The 19791-nt window shown below is 44.6% G+C and overlaps 1 protein-coding gene across 1 annotated transcript in view; it reads left to right on the top strand.

The window, feature by feature from the left end:
• The window catches only part of SLIT3 (slit guidance ligand 3), a 610776-nt gene that overhangs the window by 223078 nt on the left and 367907 nt on the right, over positions 1–19791 (top strand). The window lies entirely within an intron of this gene.

Genomic DNA, 19791 nt, shown 5'->3' with positions numbered 1-19791 from the left:
GAGAGCAGGAGACCAGAGCATAAGACTGCAGAGTCCTGATCCAGACTCCTAGCTTGTGATGCTCACGCTACAGTTGCACCCAAGGTGGTGGTGACATAAGGCAACACACAGAACTAGAGAAGCCACGTCCCTGTGGGGCTGGGCACGTCCTCCGAGGGACAGAAGCCAGCCAAATGCGAGTCTGTCTTCCGTCAACGGGGCAGCTGTTCCTCAGCTTCCACTTGTTGGGCCCTGTGGTAATGGGGGGCTCAGATACTCAGGTCTTTTCATTTTTTTAAGTCAAGGCAGAAATTTAGATTTTTAAAGGTAGAATCTCCCATCTTTAAAATGTTGGCACCTAATTTTTAAGAAGTGTTTTTAATGTTGTGCTGGGCGTACTAAGTACGTCTGTGAGCTGAAGGAAGCCCAGGGGCCACTAGTTTGAGACTTCCACAGTACAGTAATGGATCAGAGCAAGGGCTTTGGGACAGCCAGCACTGGGTTCAAATCCCTGCTCTTCTGCTTCCTGACGGTGCAGTTTACTAAATGACTTGACATCCTGATATAATGGAGAGCCTAATGCCACCTTGCAGATTTGCTACAGTGGTAAATAAGTAATGCTTTTGAAATGCCTGGTAAGGGGCCTGGCAGGCAATAAATGCTTTAAAAATGTTGCGATTATTCTCTCTGTAGTCTAGAGCTGAAGAAATTGCAGCTTTCTGTCTGCCAGGAGAATTCTGACAGTGACTTCCTTACCAAGAAGGTCAAAGGATGCCATGAGCTTGAGATCTATTCCTTCAGCACCCGCTCCAGGACAAAAGCAAGTGTTCTTGGAGCCCGTGCTTTAAAATAAACCCTCTTGTTCAGGTTTATCCTCAGTTCTCTTGGCAAACTCTTCAGCACCTGTGTTCCTCACTTTGCAACATCCTCACTATGTTTGGTCCTGTGCAGTGGTGGCTTCCTGGTGTGGAATATTCTGGAAGCTCTTCTTGTCCACCCTCTGGAGCAGCAGAGAATCCTTTCCGTGGGGAGATGCACTTTCCAAACCTGAGGCCGTCTTAGCTTCGCTCTGGTGTCAGCCTACTGTCTGAATCTCAGAACAGGAGTGAGAGAGAGTGGACGGCACCCTCGTCAAGGGGAGGTCTAGCCAGAGTAGGAAGCGGAACAGAATTAGAAATGAATGCAATCCAGAGAAAACCGAATTGCCCCACAGTCTATCCCAGCACAGTGAAGGGTTCAGACAGAAGCACACACCAGCACCCAGAAGGAAGGCCCCATGATCTTAAAACAATTTCTCAAAACTGACAGCACAGGAATCCACTCATAACACACAACAGAAGTTCCCTGAACTCTCTCCAAACCTCAGGTGTCAGGCAGCTGCTCCCCGCACCCCACCTTGCCCCAATTATTCTTCCAAATGTAGCTTGAGCTGCTCCTGCCTCTTTGACCTGCTCTCTTACCTCTCAGGTTTAGTTTTCTTCCTCTTTGTCTTTCCCATGCAAATCAGGCTCACCTTCCCCGCTGCCCCTGGTCTGTGCCTCTCCCCAGAACTCCAGGCAGCAAAAGCAAGCAGGCAACAAAGACTCTACGTTGGAATGCCAGTGGAGAGAAAGGCTGTGAATACATAGGCATCTGTATTTTGCTCCATCACTTTAATCTAGAGGGTGTCACAGGCTCTGGAGCCCTTTTGACAGGCAGATTATTTGAGAAGCAGGCTGAGGAGTAGACCTGGCATGTGAGAACAGGGCAGTCACGACGACATCCGCTGTAGCGCTCATCTCATTTGACCCTGAAGGAAATTCCATTCTTTGTACCTTACGGAATAGGGCTGATCTTTTCATTCACTACACAGTAGGGCAACAACCAGGGTAACATTATTTTCTGTAGTCAATCTCGTCTTGATCTCAAGCCCCCATTCTGCTGAAAGAGGAGGGGACAGTTCCCCAACCTTTCCCATGAAAAGGAAAACCACCTCTTTTTGCTAACGTAGTCTCTTTTGGGCACAGAGAGAAACTTACATACCTCTCATGGCAGGGGTGGAGGGAGGATCCTTAAGTCCGTGTGCTGGCGCCATCCCTCCTGGTCATCTGACAGCCACCACTGATGTCTAGGGCTGATGAAACATGTGGTGTCTTCTGTCAGCACGGCGGGGCGTCCTGGTGACCACACCCCACCCTCTGAACCTGGGCTTCACCTACCTTCTGCAGTTTCTTTGTGTCTCCAACATGTTTTCCTTCCAGCCCCTGGCTTACTCCTCCCTCTGCTTCTGCTAAGGGATTCTATCACCTCCACATGATAACCTCATGATGGACCCACCAGACTCCTACTCTTCACCACCTTCCACATCCCCCACCAGGGGCTCATGGGCACTTTTCACACTCTGGTTGTCCACCCTCAGGGTTCTATTTCTCAGTTCTCTCTGCCTAAGCCCACCATACCACCATTTTCAGGCTTCCTGAGCTGCCCCATCCTCATGCCAGGGCACTTGGCAAGGCGATCTCCTCCCAGGAAAGGGAAGAGAGAGAAAAGGGCCCCCTGTACTCACCCTCTTCACAGTCTATCTGGGGTTACACTCCTTGACCTATCCTTCCAGACCTCAGCTCAGGGTTATGGGGTACTGACATCTTTTCCCACCACATCCCCAAGTCTTATCCCCTCTGAGTTTCTCCCATATTGTCCAAGAGAGCATTCTTTTCCTTTCCTGATTGAAGGGAACTCACCACTATGCCATATCTTCCTTGTCACCTTCCCCAGGTCACAAGTGGTAGCTTCCCTTTTTATTCCTGGAATACCAAACCTCAATATGGCCTTAATGGTATATAGGATGTAGTGAGAGGATCTTACCAAAAAGAGGGAAATGTATCAGGAGATATTTTTAAATATTAACATTATTAATAATATTAATACCATTTCACTTACAACATTCTTGCTCTTATTATGGGGACAGGTAAGGTAGATAGCATTTTTCTGTTTTACAGCTAAGAAAACTGAGGCTCAGAGAGGTGGAGAAACCCCTCAAGGTCACACAGCTTGTGGGTGTTTTGACTCTGGGTTGAGCGCTCCTTCTGCGGCGGCGTCCTGCCTCACCTGCTAGGGTACCCTTCCCCTCGTCGGGCCCGTGAAGTCAGCCACAGGGTACCCTCAGCTCTGCCAATCTGCTCCCCTGTCCCTTAGAGTGATTATAAAGTGGAAACCATGAAATCAACAGCTGCAAGAACGGCAGGAATTCTGCCTCAAATAGACACAAATCCTGGAAGCTGGCCGTTAATGCTGAAGTCACTGTGAGCTTCATTTAATCTTTTTTTTTTTTTTTAAGATTGCCTGCTATGAATATCTGGGAGGTGGCCAACGATCCGTTGTAAGCACTAAATAATTTGTGAGTCAGACCTCTCTATTGATGGCAATGTGGTGTCGAACTCACTCAACAGCCCACATTGAAAAGACAAATCAGTCACCCCTGGGCCTCTCCAAAGGTGTTTCGGGAAGGCAGCACATGGATATGTAACTGTGTATAAACATATGTATTTAATGGAGTGCAGAAGAAACAAAAACTGGCTTAATAATCGAGGAATCTTTTGGCCTCTACCCTTCTCCTTGCTGGGAAACCTGCCCAGCCCAGAATCCACAGGCCCCTGAATCCAGGAGGCTCCCCCTCTTCAAACACCGGGCTTAGGAGAAAGCAAGGCCCCTGCTTTCATAGCAAAGGCTCCAGGACCTACTCAGGCCCCTTTCTGTGCAATACTCTTACCCTAGGAGAAAAGATGGGACACTACCACTCCATTGCCTCCTGCAGGCCCCCTTCAGCTCCCACCTGGACTTCTGTGAAAGCTGCCTAACCAGCCTCCTGGACTCCACACTGCCCTCTACATCCATATGCAAGGAGAAGCCAAAGCGGTCTTCTGAGAACCGAGGTCAGATCATGTCCTGCCTCTGCTCAAGCCCACCTCCACTCGTGGCCCATTGTATCTCCAGTAAAATCCCCATCTCATACCATTGTCCACAAAGCCCTACAGTTTTGACCACTACCTACTTCTCTGACTTTTCCTTCCCATACTTTGGCCCAGTGTTGTTTCTAAGCTGCAGCCTCTTCTGGCCTTCTTGCTCTTACTAGAACAGGTCATGCTCTCCCTGCCTCTGGGCCTTTGCTCAACCTCTGCGTGAATGTCCAGCTTTTGACTTAGCACATCATTCAAGTCTAATCTCAAATGTCACCTCGTCCGAAACAGATGGTATTACCCTGTTTTATTTCTTTTAGCATATATCCCTATCTGAAGTGTACTTATTTATTCAATTATTATCCATCTCCCTACAGTGAAAGGTTCCAGAAAGCAAGGACTTCATCTCTCTTGAGCATCCCTAGTACTTAGTGTTACTTGTCCTATGGTTGGTCTCCCATGAAACTTGACTGACAGGACCGATTCCTCCTCCCCCCACCAACCTGATGGTTTCCTTTACCAGTTGAGAAACGACCATGTTGAAATTTACCAGAGATTCATTCATTTTTTAAAATTCATTTGTTCAACAGACATGCAGTAACTCCCAACTGTTTGCCAGCCTATATGCCAGGCATTGGGGCCACAAGGCGGGCTCTGACCTCAAAGAACTCAGGAGCTAGAAAACCCCATGATACTTGTTCACCATGATAAGAAATATAACAAAGGTGTGTGTCACGTACTCAGAAAATGGACCCCTAGGTTAGGGGCTTCAAAGAAGGGATTTCAAAAGGAGATAAACCTTGAGCTGTAACTTGAAGGATGTATAGGAGTTAGGCAAACAAGGGGTTGCAGTATTCTAAACAGAGAAAAAGCAAATATCAAGAGGCCCAGGGGAGCCTCGCAGACATCCCTCCATATGGAATAAAGGATTCCCACAAAGGAGAAGAAGGAACTAGAGTGACGATAAGGGCTAGATTACGAAGGACCTTTATAATATTAAGGAGTTCGGACTTTAAACAACTATAAACTTTTAAGAAGATCACATTGGCCCCAGTGAAGAGGATGTGTCAGAGGAAGAAAATACTGGTCTTAAAAGACCCTATGGGCCTGGACTAAGGGAGTGTCATCGTTTCCTGAGGCTGCTGTAACCAATTACCACAGACTGGGTGGCTTAAAACAGAAATTGACCCTCTTACAGGTCTGGAGGACAGAAATCCAAAATCAAGGTGTGGGAAGGTCGAGGAGCCTTCCTTGCGTCTTCCCAGTTCTGGTGGCCCCGGTGTTCCCGGCTTGTGGCAGCACCACTTCAATCTCTGCCTCTGTCTTTACATCGGCATCTTCTCCTTGTGTGTTCCTGTCCTCTTATGCTGGTTTCCTTCTCTTATGAGAACATCGGTCATGTTGGACTAAGGCCCACACTAATACTTCATCTTGATTATACCTGCAAAGACCCCACTTTGAAATATGGACACATTTACAGGCCCTGGGTTATCTTACTGCTTTCAGGCTGCTATAACAAAATACCATAAACCGGGTGGCTTATGAACAACAGAAATTTATTCCTCACAGTTCTGGAGGCTGGGAAGTCCACGATGAAAGTGCTAGCAGATTCAGCATCTGGTGAGAACCCTCTTCCAGTTTGCAGACTGCTGACTTCTCCTTGTATCCTCACATGGCAGAAAGAGGGCTGCAGAGCTCTGTGGGGTCCCTTTCTAAGAGCACTAATCCATTCATGAGGGCTCTACCCTCTTGGCCTATGTACCTCCCAAAGGCCTCAACTCCTAATACCATCACATTTGGCATTAGGTTCCAACATATGAATTTTAGGGGGACACAGATATTCAATCCATAGCACAGGGGTTTTGATTTCAATATATCTTTGGGGAGCACGTAATTCAACCCATAATAGAGAGTGAATAGAAACAAGGGGGAAAATTCCAGAGTTAAATGAAAGTGGATTCAGTAAGTCTTAGAAGTTAACCAGATGTGCAAATTGGAAGGAGAGGGGGTAATCTAGAGAGCGTCCCATGTTTTGGGTTTATGCAATCAGTGGAGGGTGGAGCCATTCATTAAAATATAGCATATATTATACACAATTCCTTTTCTTCATCTTCAAATATGTAGCCTATCATCCAAAGCCATCTCAGTAGCCTAAGGAACTCCCCTAGAGAGAAAGAAATGACCAGGAAGGCAACTGTGTGAGTAAAGCAAGAGGGAATATTACCTTGCTCAAAATTCAGACCAGAAGCCAAAATGGAAATCAAGTTACTAAATTCAGTTGACTTCTTGAAAACTAGAGCCACAGACACAACCTGAGTTTTCCTTGTGGAGGAAGAGGAAGGAAACCTGTTTTCCCAGCCAAATCTGTTGACCCTTCATTCATTCGGGAGCCAGGTTGAAATCAATAGTGTCTTGTTTGGTTGGAAAAAACTTAGAAAAGGGAGGCCAATTCTAGCCACAGAGCTTATTTTAGAAGATCATTCACATGCACAGGAAACAGCAGACTCTACAGGTAGAGCACCCTCTGCGTCGGCCCCAAGAATCCAGGACCTTGTTCTGACATGGTCCATCCGGCGCCTGTGGCCAAGCGTCTTTGATGTGCAGACCAAACACGACCCACTTTCCCATGGGCATCGGTGCCTTTCAGCATGTTTACCTGGAGGCCATGGCTGTCTGCAACATCCGCTTATGCTTTGAAACAGAGTGGGGCGGAGGTGGGTGGAGGATCCCCGTGAAAAGGCCGATTGAATTTGTAAGCACCAGACAGAGGTGATGATACACTATTTCAGCAGTGGTCTGGGAGGAAGCTTGGGTTATGCAGAATGAAATCTACCTTCCTTCTTCTCAGAACCCACTTCAACCTTGGAAGACCTCAACCATGTGATAGCTTATTGGGGCTGAGACATTGCCAGGTCAAGGCCAAAGAGAATGTAACCTACCACATTTTGCAGATCGTTGACAGATGGGCTTACATGGCCCTCACCCTCCGTGTTCTTTTGGATGTGTTCCCTCCCTTAGTTCTTCTGACAGTTGGCAAGTCTTGTATGGCTTTGCTGGCCTTGACAGACTCTCGCCTAAGGCTGGGAAACCACCTCTACTCCTAACCTGACCCGGCTAATTGACCCTGAGGAAGTAAATTATGTAGAGAGAAGAGCCATCTATGACCCTTGCCACATATATCTCTGAAGTATAGGAGACACAAAGAGTGACCACAGTCTTCACATAAATCCGTTATGGCCTCTTGACCTCTGAGCAATAATAAATAGTATGTTCGCAGGCTGTCCTGAAGAAATGAACACGTTTTTGTGAGAACATCTGGCATTCATTGACTCAGGAAAAGGAAGAAAAAAAACTCACAAGCCCTAGGACAGAATTTCATTTTCTTTTCATGTTGCCATGTGGGTGAAGGAGCCCCTCTCTGTCAAGCAAGTGTGTGCGCGTGCGTGCGTGCGTGTGTGTGTGTGTGTGTGTGTGTTTAGGGGGAGCGAGCGGGTGCTAGTGGTGGTATGTGAACTCCCTTTCAAGTTTTAAAGGAGGCATAAAAATGCACGTGCATTTCTGTGAAGAAGTTCTCTGGTCGGGGGGCATCTTTTTGAAGGGGGCTGGGGATGTCCGGTTACTGTAACGTGCTGTCAGTATGTCTTCTTTCCTTCTGCTTCTGTGAAGTTTTCTCTGTGCTGCCCTCTGGGAAGACCTGGCTCACAGATTATGGATTCTGTAGGTTGCTTAGGGGACACCAGGGTGTGCAAGCTTGACAAGGACAAGAGCCCAGGGGACTGCTGTGTATGCTCACTCTCTCTCTCCTTCTCTCCCCTTCTCCCTCCCCATACCTCCACCCCACTTCTCTAGAACAGCCTGGCTCATAAGCTCAAAACTAAGAGACCGCTCCTTGGAGTGCTGTACAAGTTCACTGCCGAACGGTGGGTGGATTTTCCTCTTTCCCACAGGATGAGCCTATGCCTTTCCTCCCACTACACAAAAGTGGGCCTCTCTTTGTACGGTGAGTTTAAATCAGAATAGGTCTTAGGTAGCCAGAGTAGCTTAAAATGTTAGCAAAAAAGTGGGATCCCTTTTCACTTTTAAAGGGGACTCCAATTCTACCCTTTATGACTGCTTAATTATCCTGGGCTCCTGAACAGCTGTCTCTTGATTCCAGTTAACCTGACTGACATCTCCTCTGGAAGGTAGAAGCTAATCAGCTACAGGATCCCACACTGAGAATTCATTTCCTTCTTGGAGTCACTCCTGGGCAGGAGGAAACTTAAATAGAGAACTGAGATTCAGCACCCACGGTTCTGATTTACACTTTTATATACAGCCCCACAGTGTCTTGTAGAGGGGGAGAAAGGCTAGAAAAAAACATTTTAATGGTAATTTATTTTTAAATCAAACTAAAGGTAATTCTGTTGGCTTGCAGTTTTCTTCCTTTCTATTTTTCATGAATCTAAATTGATCCCTTGAATGTTTGATTTCCTTTTCCTTTCCTGTTCTAAAGGACCCACAAAGTCTCTTCTTGATTAGTTCTGACAAGTTCAAAAGTTGACATGAACTTTCTGGTACAGCCAACTTTGAATTTTCCATATTTTTTCCCCAATGAGTTGGATGCAGATTTTGATGGCTTTCTTGTGGTATTTTCAGATTTTTTTTTAAAAAGTCAGTAAGAGAGATGTTATGTCAGATAGAAAACCAGGCTCCATAAAGATAGCAGAGGGCTGGAATGATGCTGACCCTAAAAATGAAACATAAAAGAAATAAAACCAACAAATTCATTCAACACATACTTCTGTCTGTTATGTGTCAGATACATGGAAACTGCTAGAAGGGGTGGATGTGATCTGTCTGTGATACCTGCGGCACCCCCTTCTCTCCATGCGTATTCCTCCCGCTGAGAAAGGAAATCTAAGTATTACAGTTGACAGCAAGCTCAATATGAACACCGTTATGTAGTTGAAAAAAAAGTGCTATTATAGGCTGCTCAGTATCCAGTTCAAAGGGGGCAGTGGTTAGGCAGATCCTAACATTAATTGGCATTTTATTTGACTATAAATTTCATTAGGGCAGAGACAGTATTGGTCTGGCTGATCACATTCTGATAGCCTAGCACAGACCTTGGCATGTCACAGATACTGAATGGATATCTGTTGAATGAATGAACTATCTGGGCACAGACCCAATGATTTCAAAGAAACATGGGCCAGCTTTGTGCTTGGAAAGCTGGTCACAGACAGTAATTATTGGAAAGATGGGTGGATGGATGGATGGATAGATGGATGGATAGATGCACTGGATAAAGGGAGATAAGAGGAAATGAGATGAGATTTTGTTTTGGACCAACATAGAATAACTGATAATGAGCAAATAAGGCACAATGTTCACTTTCAGGAAAGAGCTTTGGGTATTTGTATGTAAGGAGATATAACTAAGTGTTGAATAATTCTCCTTTAGTTAGGTTTGGACAATAAGTGAGAAGAATGGTGAAGGAGCCCTTGACATCAGGCAGTATGGTCTAGCAAATCCAGGGTCTGCTGATGTGTTTATTCCACTAAAGACAGCAAAGGGCTGCCTGGAGAAAATGCTCTTCCACTCACACACCTCTTCTTTTATCTCTTCTGGAGCCATGTCATTTACAGAAAGGAGGAATGGGGAGAAAAGGAGACAGCCAAGAAGGAATAAAGGGCTCAGCTATGCCAAGAAACCAGTGTCCACTCCTGACGTTGCAAGGCTGCCACCTCCCTGGTCAAGATCAAATGCTCATGGCAGCATTTCTTGACCAAAATGGAGCCAAAGACAACAAATAAAAACAGTACCACAAACCTACCCTGGGACCTACTGAAACACTTTTACTTTGTTTCTCTTTCACCCACTTCTGAATGTAGGTTTTCATCTAACAGATTGAAGTGTGTTGCCTATCATTTGTCAACCCCAAATGCCAGTTTCTATTTCTTAATGTCACTTCTTCTTACCACTACAATAAATCTCTGGACAATGAAGGACTTTCCAGCTTCCCTGCAGGGAGTCTGGAGCCCTAGACTGGACTTCCTGGGGGGAAATGAGTACTTCTGATACTTCCTTTCATGACCATTTGAAAGATCACAATCTCTCTACACTTCGGATTATCCTCTTTGCTTCTCCACTTCTGTTGCTAGTTGGTTTTTCTTGCTTACATAGCTTTTTTGAGGGGTAGAGGAGGCGTTAATAGCATAGGAGACCAAAAGTCGAACAAAGCAATACCTTTGTAAATACAGTAATGCAATAAATAAGTATATTGATCCCTGCTGACCTGCTCTGGTCATCTTAGGGCCTGAGAATCCCTAAGAGCTCTTATTTTTGGAGGAGTCCTACACTCCCACCATAGCAAACATAGTAAATTATACATATATCACACATTAAATAGCATAAATTTGCAGAACGATTGAAGTACTTTTTATAATTTTGCTTCTTATCATTTTGGTTTTATACTTTTTTACATATGGGGGCTAGTACATTTTCCAACTCCAAACATTTCTGTATACTCTGAGAAAGCAGGGTGTTCATATACCCTGAATATATATAGGTTTTGACTAACATAGGAAATGGCTCCTCTTGCCATAGCAATTCCAGTGGCCCCCTTGCTGTCCGTTGGCTTTCACAGGAACGTTGCCTGACTATCCTCTCTGTTCGGTCAAGCTGGATTTTCATTATCCATTCATCTGTTTATGGACACTTAGGTATATATATTCAATGGAATACTATTCAGCCATAAAAAAGAATGAAATTTTGCCATCTGCGGCAGCATGGATGGACTTGGAGGGCATTACGCTAAGTGAAATAAGTCAGACAGAGGAAGACAAACGCTGTATGATATCACTTATATGTGGAATCTAAAAAATATAACAAACTAGTGAATACAACAAAAAAGAAGCAGACTCACAGATACAGAGAACAACTAAGTGGTTAGCAGTGGGGAGAGGGAAGGGGGTGCTGGGTAGTATAGGGGTAGGGGAGTAAGAGGTATGAACTATTAGGTATAAAATAAGCTACAAGGATAACATTGTACAACACAGGGAATAGAGCCAATATTTTATAATGATTATAAATGAAGTGTAACCTTTAAACATTTTGAATCACTGTATTGTACACCTGTAACTTAGATAATATTGTACAGCAACTGTACTTCAATTTTAAAACAGCTGGATTTTCAGTCAGCCACTAAAGGTCAGGCACTCTGCTTGTCAGGGTGTCACTCGGTTTCCAAGGGCCCCAGGCTCTGGCCTCTTCTTTGCTCAGTCGAATCTGACATTCCACATTTCAAGAGCAGTATCTTAACTAAGCGGGGCATTTTTCTAAGCAGCTGAGCCACTGGGACAAGGGACCTGGGTTCCCTTTTCCAGACTGTGATTCCTTGCAGAAGAATCTCATGCCACCTGCAGAGGTGAGATAGAAGTGATAACTATAACCACTTAATTATTATTATCTGAAGCAAAAATATTGCGGGGGGAGCTTCCCTGGTGGCACAGTGGTTAAGAATCCACCTGCCAATGCAGGGGACACGGGTTCGAGCCCTGGTCCAAGAGGATCCCACATGCTGTGGAGCAACTAAGCCGTGTGCCACAACTACTGAGCCTTCATTCTAGAGCCTGCGAGCCACAACTACTGAAGCCCACACGCCTAGAGCCCGTGCTCCGCAACAAGAGAAGCCACCGCAATGAGAAGCCTGCGCACCGCAACAAAGAGTGGACCCCGCTAGCTCCAACTAGAGAAAGCCCACGCGCAGCAACGAAGACCCAACGCAGCCAAAAATAAATAAAATAAAAATAAATTTTAAAAAATATCGTGGAATTTAATGTGTATTACTATACTGGAACTCGGATCTTACCTTGCTTTTTATACTCAAAGCTGAAAAGTACAAACAATGTTGAATCCTTGGCAGCAACACTGGAAGAAGCCTGTAGGCAAACTAAATAACTCTTGCTGTGAATGACCATATCTGAGGCGATGCTTTAATTCTGATAAGTATGGTTTAAGAAAATCTGTCTCCTTTTTTAATTGTCACACCTCGCCTCTCACCCCAACCAGACCACCAGCTTCACCAGGGCAGAGATTGTCTTATAGTTTGAGGAGCTGTATTCAGTAAAAATCACTAAGGACCATAAGAAATAATCATTAAAAATCAATCATTCAATGCGTACCAAATCCCTGGTTCTGTTATCAGAATGTTTTATACCTTATCCTACTGGTCAAACATTTAGGCAAGTCTTTGTCGAAGAGCTGATGATTCCCTGCTTAAGAAGGAGGAAACGGGGAGATTGGGATGGACATTTATACACTAATATGTATAAAATAGATAACTAATGAGAACCTGCTGTATAGCACAGGGAACTTCACTGTACAGTGAACACAGCACATTGTAAAACAACTATACCCCATTAAAAAAATTTTTTTTAAAAAAGGAGGAAACTGAGGCTTTGAGAGGTTAAGTCCGAGACCGCCATGGACAGAGTGTGAATATTCACACATTTGTCTGCTGCAAAGTCTGTGTGTTGAGGGGCGTTCAAAGAAGCTGAATGAGTTTGGGGGACAGTATGTGGATCTTGAAAGAAGCGATGGAGCAGAATTTGACCTTTTCTTCCCTTTCGTTTCCTTCTTTCCTTTCTTCCTGCCTCGTCCTTTCTTCTTCCACAAACATTTACTAGACACTGTGCTAAGTAGACTGTAACCTGATCCCGCTCTCAAGTCACTCATCACCTGGAAGAGGGTATGAGAACGCAGTGCATCCTTGTGGCACAGTGGGCTGAGGACCGTTGTAGAGCTATGTCCTGGTTTGCCATGGCACAGGGACAAGAGCAGCCCGGGAAGTGAGTGCAGCGAGTATCCTAACGCAAAAAGAGACAGCCTTTTGTGTGAGGGCCCAGAAACCTGAAAGCACATGGCATATTCAGAGGGTGACAAAGTAATCAGGGGAGTTTGGTCAGACCGAATGGATTGAAGGAATCATCGTGGAAAATGGTGGTCACGAGGCTAAATGGAAAGGTGATGAGATCCATGCCCAGAAGACCTTTGGGGCTGTTGAGGGCAAAGACTCCCATAAAGATGGGCAGAAGGGCCTATGTTAAGATAGAAGTTAGCAGAGATGGGGGACGGGTTGGATTTAAAAGACATTTCAGATGTAAGATCCACAGGGCTCGGGGACAGATTTGAAAAGGGAGAGAGTGGGAATGGGGGTGTTGTTTACCAGAATGAGGATAAAGAGGTGGCTGGAGGAGGTAGTTGTGAGTCAGTTTGGGACGTGTTGAGTTTTGAGATGCCTACAGGACACATCCAAGTGGAGAGAGAGATTTTTTTCAGCTATGCGTTGTTGTGGTTCCCCACCCCCTGCTCCCAGTCTACAGATATAACTTGAATCCTCCTTAAAGAAGTGAAGTTGCCAGTAAAAATAATGTCGGAATTAGTGTGTCTTGACTGTGGCCGGAGTAAACCCCCTGTGGCAAAGCCCAGAATATAGAAAGCAAATGGTGTTTTTGGCAGGCTGGGACAGGCACCCAGCTGCTAAGTAGGGGGTTTAGCCTGGAGATGGGGCCGGGAGCAGAGGAGTGCTGGGGGAGGATGGAGAAAAAGGGGGCAGGAGAATTATCTCTGAGAAGCAATCACTTTTGTTTTTAATTTTACACACATGGGGCTCATAATACTTGCAAGAACAGGGCTTAGCAATGGAGAAAGATGGAGAGATAAGCATGAGCCTCCCTTCACGAGAGGCTGGGGGGCACTGTTGCTTTCTGCCGAACAGATTCCGGTGCTCAAAAGAATGTACTTTGGGTGAAGGGCAAGGAGAAAGTGATTCCCAAACCTTCCATGGCTTTCTTCGTGCTTTCCTAAACGTGCTTGCAGTCCACCTTTAAACTCTGATCTGCCTGAGAATACCCATGAGATTGTAGAGCTGGAGGAGTGTCAAATATGCAGAATATTGTTGCTCTCTCTTGTGCCTTATTTTTTACTTACTTACCTACTTACTTTGAAAGCAATGTCAAAGCGAACCCGTACCCTCTGCAGCATATCTGATTCTGGGAGCCTCACCTCCCTTCTTGTATTAATTTAGGAATGTTTCATTTCTGCAAAAGTGGTGCTGTGATCTTTGCTTTTCTATGCATGCCTTTCATCTGGCGCTCACAATGTGCTGTACAGATGTTCCCCTGCCAGACCCTGGTACCCCCTAATTTGCTTTGAGATCCCCGGCAAGTTACAGTCCCTCTCGGCAATACCACCCCTTTACCTGCAGCTAAGCAACACAAACCAGATACCTTTACCTGCAGCTAAGCAACACAAGCAAGATACAAGGCAGGGTCTCCTTCCACACACTGCCTTCTACTTCTTTGCCCATCAAACCCTTCTCATACTCTGCCTTCTCTGTTCAGTCTGTATAACTCCCACTCATCAATTCATTTCCATTGGTTGATTCAGTATGTCTATATTGACTGAATACACTGAAGACTGTACTTGTATCACCAGGAATACAGCAGTGAGCAAAGTACAGTCACTAGACATACAGATGGCCAAGAGGCACATGAAAAGCTGCTCAACATTACTAATTATTAGAGAAATGCAAATCAAAACTACAGTGAGGTATCACCTCACACCAGTTAGAATGGGCATCATCAGAAAATCTACAAACAGCAAATGCTGGAGAGGGTGTGGAGAAAAGGGAACCCTCTTGCACTGTTGGTGGGAATGTAAATTGATGCAGCCACTATGGAGAACAGTATGGAGGTTCCTTAAAAAACTAAAAATAGAGTTACCATATGACCCAGCAATCCCACTACTGGGCATATACCCACAGAAAACCGTAATTCAAAAAGACACATGCACCCCTATCCCAATGTTCATTGCAGCACTGTTTACAATAGCCAGGTCATGGAAGCAACCTAAGTGTCCATCGACAGAGGAATGGATAAAGATGTGGTACATATATACAATGGAATATTACTCAGCCATAAAAAGGAACGAAATTGGGTCATTTGTAGAGACGTGGATGGATCCAGAGACTGTCATACAGAGTGAAATAAGTCAGAAAGAGAAAAACAAGTATCATATATTAACGCATATATGTGGAATCTAGAAAAATAGTACAGATGAACCGGTTTGCAAGGCAGAAATAGAGACACAGATGTAGAGAACAAACATATGGACAAGGGGGAAAAGTGGCGGGTGGCAGGTGGTGGTGGTGGTGTGCTGAATTGGGAGATTGGCATTGACATATACACACTAATATGTATAAAATAGATAACTAATAAGAACCTGCTGTATAAAAAATAAATAAAATTCATAAAAAACGCAGTCAGTCTCTGCCTCTAGGACCTCACGATATAATCGGGGAGATGGCAGAAAAGTGAGCATGAACTTACGGTCTGCTATGGTAGATGCCAAGATGGGGATACGCGCTAGGTGCCATGGTAACACAGAATATGGGCCCCTAACTCACTCTGGTGAGGCAGTGTGCTTCTTATAGGAAGTAAGAGTGAGTTTGCTATGGTTTAGATCCTGAATCAACTATTTAAAAACTGTATTACTTTGGGCAAGTCACTTAACACCTCTGTGACTTTAAAACGTGATACTGAATTAAGAATCTAGTCAAGTAGCTAGCATGGAATAAATGCTCAAAGAGCACAGATTCATTCATTCACTCCTTCATTCAGTAAACACCTATCAATTACCACCGTGTGACAGGCAGTGTTCTCGGAGGGGTGTGGAGGTATGCTCGGGTCTTAGGACCTCAGCAATTCTAGGAAGTAAATGACTTCATCTCAGCCCTTTTTCTTCTGCACGGACTACATTTGGGGAGAGTCTTAGAAGTCGTATTAATAGTTCTCTTTTGCTGCCTGTTGGAACAGCAACCAAGTGGATTTCCCACTGGCGAGGGAAAGCCCGGGCAGTGAGAAAGTAGCGCTGTAGCTGTGCCCCACTTGGGCTTTGCAGGTGATCATCTCACCAGCCACTCCAGGCTGCCTCCCATTGGCCCAGCTCGACAGGAGTCACCCTCTCCCACCACCAGTTCCCTCCCCACCCCCGTCTCAAACTTAGGTCCACACAGCACGGATGAGGCACATAGGAACTCACTGTTATCCTCTGTTGCTGTCAGAAATAGTCTAAAAACCAAATTGGGTGCCTTAAATTTTTACAGGCGTCCACTGCTGCTGAATACTTGAAATCCTTAGAAGTAAAATGCACTGCTCCCAGGAGCTTTTCCTCAGGGAGAACCTGGCCATCTCATTCACTTGTCCAGCCGCAGCTGTTTCACACAGAGTGAAGAGGATACTGTAAACCGCTGACCCAGCTAAACGTTAGCATGACCCAGCGTCTCTGGGGCCACCTTGCCTCAAAGCAACTCTGCATTGTGGTGGAGTCCTCCCCATGCCGTGATGGACAGGGGCTGCTTCTCCGGAGAAGATAAGCTTGCACTGTAGGGAGCTAAGGAAGTTATGCTTGCTGTTGTGGTTGATGCTCCCGAAATGCAGCAGTAAGTAGCCTCCTTCCAGAACACAGCTAGACTCTTCAGCCCCACTGAAATGAAAAGCTGTACAGCACCACTGTTTTGAGCCATTCTCTTTCCAACAGATGCCTTTCCCTTTCTTTCTTTCCTTCTTTCCTCCTTTCTTTGTCTCCCTCTTTCTTTCTTTCCCTTTCTTTCCTTCTTTCTTTCTTTCTTTCTTTTTGTCTTTCTTTCTTTCTTTCTTTCTTTCTTTCTTTCTTTCTCTCTCTCTTTTTCTTTCTTCCTTCCTTCATTTCTCTCTCTCTCCCTTCCTTCCTTCCTTCCTTCCTTTCTTTCTTTCTTTTCTTTCTTTCTCTTTCTTTCTTTCTCTCTCTCTCTCTTTCTTCCTTTCTTTCTCTCTCTTTCTTTCGATTCAAATAATGTAATATTCATCATCTTAAAGTATACAATTCAGTTGTAGGTATATTCACTATGTTGTCAGCCATCACAAGGATCTAATTCCAGGGCATGTCCATCATCCCCAAAAGAAGTCCACCACCCATTAGCCATCTCTTCCGCTATTCCCCTCCCCACAGCCCTGGTAACCACTGATTTATTTTTTGTCCCTATGGATTTGCCTTTTCTGGGCATTTTATATAAATGGAATCATGCAGTCGTTGACCTTTTACATCTGACTTCTGTCACCTAACATGTTTCAAGGTTCATTCATGCTGTAGCATTTAACAGTACCACATTCCTTTTCTATGGCTGAATAATATTCCACTGTATGGATCCTACCACATTTTGTTTATCCATTCATCAGTTGATGGGCGTTTGGTCGTTTCTACCTTTTGGCTACTGTGAATAAGGCTGCTGTGAACATTCGTGTATAAGATATTGTGTGGATGTATGTTTTCAGTTGTCATGGGTATATACCTAGGAGTGGGAGTACTAGGTCATATGGTAATTCTGTGTTTAACTTTCTGAGGAACTGCCAAAGTGTTTTCCACAGTAGCCGTGCCATTTATACCCATACCAATAAGGTGTGACGGTTCCAGTTTCTCCACATCCTTGCGAACGCTTGTTATGGAGATATATATTTATATGGAGATATATATATCTCCACTCTAGTGTCTACTGGGTGTGAAATGGTACCATTTCTTATGTGTATTAATTTGATCACGCTAGGCTTTTTCCACTTCTCTCTGCCCATTGCTCCTATCAGCATAGTTTCCTCCTAGGTAGGATTGAGAATTCTTCCTAAAACTCTGAAAGAAAGATGATGGGCAGTTTTTAGTATCTTGTGTGTCTCACAGTTATAGCATTCTTACTGTTAACCTGGCCTGAATCTGCCTATCCCAATCTTGAACTCCCAATTCATGTGCCTTCCAAAGATCAAGATCCCTCTTACTCCTGTTCTTTGCTAGTTATAAGGCCTGAATTTCACTAAGCCAGAGATAGCTACTCCCTCTTAAAAACCAGCCGCCCTTCCAGCCCAGGCGGCTGGAGGGAAGAGGGAAGGAGCTCCTGGCTTTCATACGCAGTCTCTTGCTTCTCTTTATTTCTAAACCAAGAGGCTAATGAAATATACAATGAACTTTGGTTTGGAAGAAATTAAAAACAAGGCATAGTCACTTCCAGGCTTACTATTCAAGAACTTGTGGTCCCTTGAAAATAGCTGACGTAAAGTATCTTCGAAAGAGATTCGACATGCATGTTATCAAACTATATTAAACCAACTTAAGGGAACAAAATATTTTCATCTATTTTAGTGGTGTATTGGAATTACGACCTATAAATAGTTCTTCTTTTTTTTTTCTTTTTTTGCGGCACGCGGGCCTCTCACTGTTGTGGCCTTTCCCGTTGCGGAGCACAGGCTCCGGACGCGCAGGCTCAGCGGCCATGGCTCACGGGCCCAGCTGCTCCGCGGCATGTGGGATCTTCCCGGACCGGGGCATGAACCTGTGTCCCCTGCATTGGCAGGCGGACTCTCTACCACTGCGCCACCAGGGAAGCCCAATAGTTCTTCTTGTTAAAGTAAGTCCTGAAGGGTCTCCAGCAAAGATTGAAATTACCAACTCATGGGGTGTACTTGTGGGTAATCTGTGCATATTTTGTAGTTCGGACTTTTCCAGCAAATTTAAACTGTCACGTGTCTCAACCAGACCAAATTAATGAGGCTTTAGAGTCTGACCATTGAGTCTGGCTCTGAAGAAGACTGGAACAGTGGAGTGCAAAGCAAAACAGACTTTGGTTTGAACTCCACCTCTGCTCTGGCTATAGGAACTCTGGCAAGTCATTTTTCTCTAGTATAAAATGAGGTTCTGATATGTAGGTTACAGGGCTGTTTTGAGAAGTAAATGAGATTACTTACGTAAAATGTCAGCACAGGGACAGTCACAGAAATAGCAGGCATTCAGTAAAGGGAAGCCATTAGCAGTAGTAGTACAATAGACATATCTTTCTTTACATAATAGGCATGTCCAGAAATGGTGCAAGTAAACACCATTTTTTTGTTGTTTTGTGGACAATGAAAAATACTAACTAGATTAGGGAACCGATTCTTAAGGAACCCCATGGTGAGTCCTCTTTTGTAAATGGATGAATCACTTCTAGTTTTATCTGGTTTATATACATTTTATTTTTGGATAGTAGGATTTCTGCAAATGGGACACAATCCACAATCTACCTGTCCACAATCTTAAGTCCCCATCTCCTGCCTCTGCTTGAAAAATGTTACAGTTTCTCAGGTTGGCAAACGCTGGTGTGGCAAACAAACAACACCTTCCCTTGATGTGACTGGACTGTGTGTGCAAGCCTGGGGTCCCTGGACTGAAGCAGGTACTGGTTCCTGGGAGAAAAAGATTAGTGAAAAAAAGATTTCACTAATCTTGTTTTCCATCAGTGCTTTCAAGGGAAATCTCACAAAAACCTTTACTTTAAAATGAAAACAAAAGTGCTCCAACCATAACAAGGATCTCAATTATAACCCTGGGAGAGCAGATGGGCACTGGATTTGATAGAGGGAACCTTTTTAGCACATCTGTCTTTGATAACTTCTAATGCAGAGAGTGGGGCCTTTGAAATTAATCGGTCACTCCAGTGTTTTTAATAATGCAACCGAGAACTTTTTGTTATGTAGAAAAGTCCGTACTGGTGCTGACTTTGAGGACTGAATTAGTTTTTCATGAGTTCATAGTGCTTCAGGCTACCATTCCAGCCTCTCCTAGTTTCTGAGGGTTTTTTAATGCGTAGGGTGATTTGTTTTAAGCGTCTCCATATGAAGGTATTTGAGGAGCTGTATTTTCTCCTTGGTCATTGTCTGGAAGAGTGATTCCGGAGAGTTTGCAAAGTATTCAGTAGGCCCTTTGAGCTGGCCTGTCCCACTTTGCTACTGAGTATTCTTCCTTTAGCTTCCATTTTCCTTGCTATGCCCTA

Source organism: Globicephala melas, chromosome 3 (assembly GCF_963455315.2).
Source record: "Globicephala melas chromosome 3, mGloMel1.2, whole genome shotgun sequence".
NCBI lineage: Eukaryota > Metazoa > Chordata > Mammalia > Artiodactyla > Delphinidae > Globicephala > Globicephala melas.
Note: the sequence above shows the minus strand (reverse complement) of the source record. Positions and strands in the feature narration are given on the sequence as shown.